Raw genomic sequence first — 9,903 nt, 5'->3', positions numbered from 1 at the left:
ACAGCTATTTCCAGTGTCAGCAAATCCTGTTTACCTTCAAAATATAACCAATACTAACCATTTCTCCCCACCTCTATTGCTATCAGTGCCATCATCATCTCTTTCCTGAATTACCACAACAACCTCATAACCAGTCTTCCGAAGTGCTTTCTCTGCCCATTCCCATTCCAGCTTCCAGAGTGATTACCTAAAAAAATAGTAAGTCAGATAATGTCACTTTTCTCAAACACTTTCAGTGAGCTCCCATATTAAACTAAAAACAGGGGCACCCGGGTGGCTCAGTCGGTTAAGCCTCTGCCTTTGGCTCAGGTCATGATCCCGGGGTCCTGGGGTCAAGCCCCGCATCGGGCTCCCTGCCCCATGGGAAGCCTGCTTCTCTCTCTCCCACTCCCCCTGCTGGTGTTCCCTCTCTTGCTGGTGTTCCCTCTCACTGTCAAATAAATAATATCTTAAAAAAAGACAAAAAACAAAAAAAAAAAACCCAAAAACTAAAAACAGAGTCCATACAATGGCCTACATGGCCAGAAACAATTTATTCTACCCCCTACTCTCTGTGATCTCCTGCTATACTCCCCTTTACGCTGTTCTAGATCTCCTGGGCCCCTTCTTATTCCTCAAAAAACCAGACACAGAAACACTGCAGCATCTTTGCACTTGCTATTTCTTCTCTCTGGAATGCTCTTCCCCCAGGTATACATATGGCTCCTTTTCTCATTTCATTCAAAACTTTGCCCATGTGTCACCTTCTTCTATGTTGATTTTTCTGCTCCCTATTGTGTTTCTGACTTAATCCATGCTTTTTTTTTTTTATGTAGCTGTAACTAACTTACTCATTTTCACTGCCATTTAGTATTCTATTGTATGAATATGTCACAATTTATTTATCCATTCTATTGATGGATATCTACGGTGTTTCCAATGTTTTGCTATTACAAAAAAAATAAATCCTCTTATAAATATTCTTGAACATAGCTCCTGGCACAAAATTGCTGATTATAGACTTGTGCATCTTCAGCTTCACTATATAATGCTAAATTGTTTTTCCAAAATAGTTGTATCAATTGATACACTCACCAATTATGCATAACTGTATTATCTGCTCTATATCCTTGCTGGTGTTTTTAATTATTCCCAATATGGTAGGTTTTAAATCATCTTTAATAATGGTTTTGATCTGCATTTTTTATGGCTATTAATGAGATTGAGCATCTTTTAGTATGTTGATCGACTGTATCAGGATTCCAACAGGGAACAAATGACAAGTTAGGATAATCAAAGGAACTAATACAAAGATGTGCATGGAGTGTAGGAGAACCCAGTCTGTCCACAATAGAGTTGTTTCCACTCCTAGACCCAAAAGGACAAGAGGAGGAAAAGGTTACTGAAAACCTAGAATAGTCTTACAAAGCAGAAACCTTTGGTTAAAAGAAATAGCTAGAGTGAGGAAGGGATCAAGGAGAAAAAATATCTCAACTTCATTTTCCTCCCTCCTTCTGATCTTCTGTCAGGAATCCCCATTGGCTAAATCCAACTGGAAGTCAAAGGGAATGGGAACTCTGCTGTTGCCAGGATCCTGGACAGAGCACAGGGTGAAGAATGTGAAGTTGGTATGTAGAGGCAAACAAAAGATATTTGCAGGGGCTATTCATATTCACTTTTCTCTCCTATGAAGTACCTGTTCAAGACTTTTGCCCATTTTTATATTAGGTTGTCTTCTTCATATTGATTTATATTAGTTCTTTATGTGGACAATGATTTCTATTGCAAATACTAGTTTTTTTTTGTAATCCTTATGACTTTTCTTTCTTTTTTCTTGCCCTAATATACTGGCTAGAGCACCTAATACAATAGCAGTGACACCTGTCTTGTTCATGATCTTAAAGAGAATACTTTCAATGTTTTCTTCATTAAGTATAAAGCTTACTATTGGCTTTTTTCTTAATAACATATATTGTATCAAGATAAGGAAATGCTCTTTTGAGTTTGCCAAGAGTTTCTTGTTGCTGTTGTTTAAATTTCAAATAGGTGTTAATATTTAGCAAATATTTTTTCTGCATATACTAGGTCCAGCGTCTAAAAACTAGTGTCCCCAAAGGCCAAATCCTGCCCACATTTTTTTAAAATAAAGCTTTATTAGAAAACAGCCACACATACTTGTTTAGTACATATGGCTGTTTTCACACTACAATGGCAAAAATCTGTAGTTCTATGGCCTGCAAAGCTAAAAATATTTACTATCTAGTTAGCCTTTTGCAGAAGTTTGCCAACTAGATGATTATACAACTTTCCTTTTTACCTCTGATCATATTGTTCAGCAGGCTATTCTCAAAGTGAACACCCCAGATCCATTCCTTGTCCTTTACTGCTCTATTCCCTACAAGGCTTATTTTTACTGCTTGCATCCCCAAGCTCCCTTGCCACTGGCTTTTCACAGAGGCTGACAAATGAGAGGCAACAGCAGGAGATGGGAGAGTGGTAGCCCTCATTGGTCACAGTACTGACTTGTTATGGTTCTGACAGAGGACGCATTCTTCTATGGCTACAAATACTGATGGTTAAACCGTCTTCCATAATTCCATCTCTCACTAAGCATTTCCTCTCCTTGCCCTTTCATTCCTAGAGGTTCCTGGCTATTACTGGTCACCAAAGGGATGTCCAACTATCCGTTACTGGTTCCATTAATCCTTCTTTAAACTGTTCCTTAAATTTCCTTCAGTTATAACTATTTTTTGTGTTTCATCTCTTTCTTGCCATGCCTCTTAGAAATGCAGACATTAATTATACGAATTGCTTTTCCAACACTGAATCAACCTTTAATTTTTGGGATCTACCCAATTGGTCATAATGCATATTGTTATATGTCACTGTATTCAGTTTGTTTTTTTTTTATTCTTTTAGGTCTTTGTATTTATTTTTATTTTTTAAATTTTATTTTAATTCAATTAATTAACATATAGTGTATTAATTTCAGAGGTACAGTTCAGTGATTGATCAGTTGCCGTATTTGTGAGAGAATAATCTGTTATTTTCCTTTCTCATTCTGTCCTTTTCGGATTTTGATTATTATGATTATGCCACCCTCATGCCAAGATTTAAGGAGTATTCTTTCTGTTTCCTGTTTCTAGCCTGAATAATTTGTGTAAGATGTAATATTATGTGTTCTTTAAATTTTGTTATAAATGTTTGGTAAAATCATCTGGCTTATTATTGCTTTTTGAACCACTTTTGCCAGTTAAATTTTTTTAGAATTTATCCATTTTAAGGTTTCAAGTTCATTGAAACAAAGTTGTAATATCCTCTATCTTTTAAATGTATGCCTCATATCAGGTTCTGACCCTTTTTACCTCACAGTATTGTTTATAAATTCCCTAGTTTATTTTTTCTTAGTAGAATCGCTAAATCTTGCCTCAGTTCATGTCATTATATGTTTATTTTCTATTCCATTAATTTCTATTATCCTCATGATTTCAATCGTTCTATTTTCTTTAGGCTTATTCACTTGTTCTTTTTATATCACATTAAATTAGATGCTTGGGCGCCTGGGTGGCTCAGTTGGTTAAGCGACTGCCTTCGGCTCAGGTCATGATCCTGGAGTCCCTGGATCGAGTCCCGCATCGGGCTCCCTGCTCAGCGGGGAGTCTGCTTCTCCCTCTGACCCTCCTCCCTCTCATGCTCTCTGTCTCTCATTCTCTCTCAAATAAATAAATAAATCAATCTTTAAAAAAGAAAAATTAGATGCTTAACTCATTACTGTATAACCCTTATTTTTTTTCCAATATAAGCACATAAGTCATAAATTTTCCTCTCATGACAATTTGAGCTGCATCCCACAAGTTTTTTTAAACAGCTTTAATGAGATATAATTCACATAGCATATAATTTACCCAGTTAAAATGAATACTTTAATAATTTTTGGTATATTACTAACTTTACAGTAAATTATGGTAAAATATATATAATATAGAAGTTGCCATTTTAACCATTTGAAGTCTACCATTCAGTGACGTTAATTACATTCACAATGCTGTGCAACCATCACCACTATTTCCAACGTTTTCGTCACTTCAAATAGGAACTTTGTAATCAATAACCATTAACTCTCCTTTCCCCCACCCCTAGGCCCTGGTAACTACTAATCTACTGTCTCTATAAATTTGCCTATTCTTAAATTTCATTAAGTGAAATCATACAATATTCGTCCTTTTTGTTTGGCTTATTTCATTTAGAATAATGTCTTCAACGGTTGATGAAGTAGCATTATTCAGAACTCCATTCCTTTTGATAGCTAAATAATATTCCATCATATGTATATACTGCATTTTGTTTATCCATTCACTTGTTGATGGACACTTGGGTTGTTTCCACCTTTTGGCCATTGTGAATAATGCTGCAATAAACACTGGTGTACAAATATCTCTTCCAGTCCCAGCTTTCAGTTCCTTTGGGTATATACCTAGGAGTGAAATTACTGGGTCATATGGTAATTCTGTCTAGCTTTTTGAAACACAGCCGAACTGTTTTCCCCACGACTGCATCATTTTACCTTCCTATCAGCAATGTACAAGGGTTCCAACTTGTCTACATTCTCTTCAATACTTGCTATTTTCCATTAAAAAATATTACAGCCATTCTAGATGTGATGTGGTATCTCATTGTGGTTTTGATTTGCTTTTCCCTAATTACTAATGATGTTGAGCATCTTTTCCTTTTTCTGGCCATTTGTATATCTTTGGAGAAATGCATAATCGAGTCCTCTGCACATTTTTAAAAAAGATTTTATTTATTTATTTGACAGAGAGAGAATGCACAAGCAGGGGGAGTGGCAGGCAGAGGGAGAGGGAGAAGCAGGCTCCCTGCAGAGCAGAGAGCCCAGTGCGGGGGCTCAATGCTGGGCTCAATCCCAGGACCCTGGGATCATGACCTGAGCCAAAGGCAGATGCTTAACCCACTGAGCCACCCAGGTGCCCACCTCTGCACATTTTTAAATTGAGTTGTCATTTTGTATGTTGAATTATAAGAGTTTTTATTTTTTAAATTTTTTTGAATTATGAGTTTTTAATATATTTATATATTTTCTGGATTTTATGGGTTTTTAACATTACATAAAAAGAAGCCATTACCTCTTCAAACCATAACATATTAATTACCTCAGGTAATATTAGTGATTATTAAACATAATTTGTGATGGGTATGGCTTAACAGAGGTCTGACTTTAGGTCGTATTCTGAAAGCCTAGGCAGATTTGCCACTGATTTACTTCTAGCTATGACCAAGTCACATAAACCACCACTACGATCATTGTTTATTTACCACATAAAATTGAAAAATGTATATGTATATATTTGTAAGGATGAAATTCTAAATAAAAAGAGCAAAACCTAGAACAAAATACTGCTCAGAAGCTCAGAGACTATAGATTTTGTATTATGATGCAATAGAAAAACATGATATTAGAGAAAGAGAACCATTCCATTTAGTATTTTTCTCTCCATCACTATATGAAAATGGTACAGGGGAAGGATTAAAGTCAGATGCCCTTTCCTTTAGTTTCTCCTCCATTCTCCACTTCAATTCCTGAGACCTTTCAGAACTAACAGAGGCTTCATTGGGATGTAGGGGAGAGGAATGAAGTTGTCATTGGCTATCTGGTCTCCTCCAGCTACCCACCCGGCCAAGGAATTGGCTCTCCTGTGTGTTCCTCACAAGGACCTTCAAAGTTTGAACAATGAGGTGGTCAGAAATAGGAAGTCCCCTGGTCCCAGTGCCACTTAACTTCTAAACAAGTTGTGGGTGGGTACACAAAGGAAGTAGCATTAATGGGCATAAGGAAGAAAGGGGGTGAGGAGAACACTGAGGGATTGATTAGAGGAAGCAAAAGTCATTTGGCCTGGGCCTCAAGCTCAGGGCAAGCTACCAATTTAGGTACTTTTTAATTTGATGGCACTTAATTGATCTTTGCCTGCTTAACATTAATTGTTAACACTGCACGAAGCTAGCATTTCCCACTGAAAAATAAAAGCACTTGTAGAAAACAAAAGTTTGAAATAAGTTTGCTTTTTAAATGCTTATTTTTTCTTTTAATTACTAATTATACTGGTTAGAAACTCCCACTGGAAGCGGCACAGTCCTTTTTAGATGTGTGAACAAAACATTGTTACAACTTTCTATACAGTCAAAAATAAGCAGAAGAGAATACTTACTTTTTTTTTTCAAGGCTTAACATAGGGATCCCAACAAGATGGCTGTGCAAAAGGCTACCAATGAGATTTTAAGATTGGATGTAAGTAAAGAAATGTATTCATTAAGAACTATGGGTACTACTTTACTATCCTATTGGAATGTAAGCTCTAGGAGGGTAGGGATTTTTGTTTCTCATTAATATAACCTCAGTGCCAGAACAGTACTTGGAGCAGAGCAGGCATTTAATACATATCTTTTTTGAGTGTATGAATGAATCCCATAGCTAAAAATGTATTTTCTTTTATATATCTTAGTGAGTTGCTTTTTTTTTTTAGACAGTCACATAAGAAAATTTTACACTGGAAAAGTTAATCATATTTAAAAATAACTTTTCAAGCCAGGTTATTATTCTCATTTAAAATATATTCCTCTTTTGGGGCACCTGGGTGGCTCAGTTAGGTTAAGTGTCTGCCTTCGGCTCAGGTCATGATCCTGACATCCTGGGATCGAGCCCCGCATTGGACTCTGTGCTCAGCGGGGAGCCTGCTTCTCCCTCTCCCTCTGCCTGCCTGTCTGCCTACTTGTGATCTCTCTGCCAAATAAATAAATAAAATCTTTAAAATATATATATATATATATGCATATATATATATATATGCATTTCTCGTTTATTGTAAATCAGCATCTCCATTTTCTTTCTTTTTTTTTAAAGATTTTATTTATTTGACAGAGAGAGAGAGAGAGCAGCAGAGGGAGAGGGAGAAGCAGAATCCCCACTGAGCAGGGAGCCCCATGTGGGACTCGATCGCGGGACCCCAGGATCATGGACCTGAGCCAAAGGCAGACGCTTAACTGACTGAGCCACCCGCCCTTAGCATCTCCATTTTCTACTATATGTTTTTATGTGTTCATAAAAATATACCACAAGGTGGCATACAAAACCTCATAAAGACATTTCTGGAATTCTGTCAAAATTTTACTATATACTTATAGAAAACCTCCCTGAAATCCAGGCAAGAGGATTTGCTTGCGGGCTAGGCTCTGTCCCACTCTAGCACATGTCCCTCCCTACAGCACGAGAAGACCACAGAGCCCAGGGACATGCCCCTTCTCACCTGGAGAACCTCTTCCAAGGCCTTCCTGGTCCGTTCTAGAAGGGCAAATGAAGCTGGCGAGCACATTCCAAAGGTCTGGACTGCTCAGGCAATGCATCTGCAGGAGCTGGAATAGGCTGTCCTTGGGACAAAGAGGGCTCTCTGAGTCCATCTTTGGACTTTGCCACTCATTAGTGCAGGGCTTGAGGAGTCCAAGAATTCTGGGAACCTTAAGAAGGCATCTTTGTCAAGGTAGGAACAGTTTGTTAGTGCGATTTATAACTTCTGATTATTTACACATATGGTATGTGGACCTCCATTTTCACTGACAGGGCCCTGCAAACATTAGAGACAAGACTGTGTATGTATATAATTTGTTGATTTTTTATGGTGTATATTTGCTTACTTATAATCTGTACTTGGAATCTCTACATTAGAATCCCGAGATTTCAATAACAAAATCAGCAGCTTATTTGAATAGCTTGTATTGGCTATCAGGAAGTAAAAATGATTCATCAAAAATGGTCTACAATAGAATTTGTAAACAAAGGTAAGTACAGCAGCTATTATAGTTATCTACCACTATTTCGGTTTTTCTCCTTCCAGGAATATAGTAGGACTGTACTTACCTATCCTTCGGTGTTAGGTGTGGCTATGTGGCTAGCATTTTTTTGAGCTCTGGTTTATACTCCTTTTATAGTAATTTTATTGAGATTGAATTCTCATATCATAAAATTCACCCTTTTATAGTGTACACAGTTTAGAGGATTTTAGTATTTTCAGTTACGCAACTAACATCACTAACTTTAATACTTTTGTACCATTGCCACAGAAAGAAACCTGTACCTGTTAGATTATGACTAGGTTTGACCACTGCAACTTGAGTAGGAAGGTTGTACATAACGTGACAGCAAGTCTTTCCATAGCTAGTGCTGGGTTCACCACGTTCTCCCCTTGTCATGGTGGCTGGTGTATTCTACAGGTGAGGCTCCATCAGCCTGCGTCTTGGAGGATACACATGGAACCAAGCCCTTAATGAACCAAGAATGTGGCTAAGAAATAAAGTTTCATTGTGTTTAGTCACTAAGATTTGGGGGTGGTCCCTAGACACGGCATAGCACAGCACACCATGATCCATACACACAGGATAAAGATCTGTTTGATCAGAAACTATCTGAGGCAGAGTTTTTTAAAAGTGCTTAGGGCGAGGGCGCCTGGGTGGCTCAGTCGTTAAGCGTCTGCCTTCGGCTCAGGTCATGATCCCGGGGTCCTGGGATCGAGTCCCACATCGGGCTCCCTGCTCGGCGGGAAGCCTGCTTCTCCCTCTCCCACTCCCCCTGCTTGTGTTCCTGCTCTCGCTATCTCTCTGTCAAATAAATAAAAAATAAAATCTTTAAAAAAAAAAAAAAAAAAGTGCTTAGGGCGCCTGGGTGGCTCAGTTGGTTAAGCAACTGCCTTCAGCTCAGGTCATGATCCTGGAGTGCCGGGATCGAGTCCCGCATTGGGCTCCCTGCTCAGCGAGGAGTCTGCTTCTCTCTCTGACCCTCCCCCCTCTAATGTACTCTCTCTCATTCTCGCTCTCTCAAATAAATAATCTTTAAAAAAAAAAAAGTGCTTAGAAATTGTTATTATAAAAGTCTCATTACTAATCACCTTCTTATAATGAAAAAGAGGCTGATTTTGAATGAGATGATTATTGAAGGAAAATCACTTCATTTAAGCTAAGAAAAGGACAGTTCACCAATTATATTTACCATCAAGGGTCCAGTATGACTCCATCATCAACTTTGGTCTGCTGATGGGAACATGATAGATATCACTATTTGGGACACTATGCTTTCTTAAGGTTTCTTTCTGGAATCCTACCTGGAATTTACTTGGGTCTATGGTATAAGATAAAGCCCCAGATTGGTATTTTTTTCCTCCAATCATTTACCCTTCAGCCCATATTAAACATAATTTAATCTTTCTTCTTAAATGAGTAATTGCAATATCTCAGGTCTCCATTTTCAGTATCATATCACTGTTCAGTATGGTTGATACATAAAATGTGAGATATTCTGTAGATCTTAAGGTATGCTCTATTCATTAATAATGCTACCAGCAGTTTAGGTTTCCATTACTCATCATCACTATAAAATCGTATCAACGAATCCCCATTCTTTTCCTCTAATCTTTTAGCTGCCACCAGATTAAACTTTCCAAAATGTAGTTCTGATAATGACACTTCCCTATACAAAAGCCTTAGATAGAGGCTCCTGGCTGGCTCAGTTGGTGGAGCATGCGACTCTCTTCATTTGGGGTATTGAGTTCAAGCCCCACGTTGGGTGTAGAGCTTACATTAAAAAAAAAAAAAAGAAGTAGTAAAAAACAGAACCAAAAACCAAACAAAAACTTTCAAAAACCCTGAGAAAATAAAAAATAATTTAGCTAGGTATTCTATTACTTTTCTAGGGCTGCCATAACAAAGTACCACAAACTGGGTTGCTTATAAAAAAGGTTCAGTTCTGGAAGCTACAAATCTGAGATGAAGATGTTGACAGGGATGGTTCCTTCTGAGGGCTGTAGGAAGAATCCATTCTGTGCCTCTTCCTTAGTTCCAGGTGGTTTGACAGTAATCGTTGGCATT

This window comes from Halichoerus grypus, chromosome 2 (assembly GCF_964656455.1).
Source record: "Halichoerus grypus chromosome 2, mHalGry1.hap1.1, whole genome shotgun sequence".
Lineage (NCBI taxonomy): Eukaryota > Metazoa > Chordata > Mammalia > Carnivora > Phocidae > Halichoerus > Halichoerus grypus.
Note: the sequence above shows the minus strand (reverse complement) of the source record.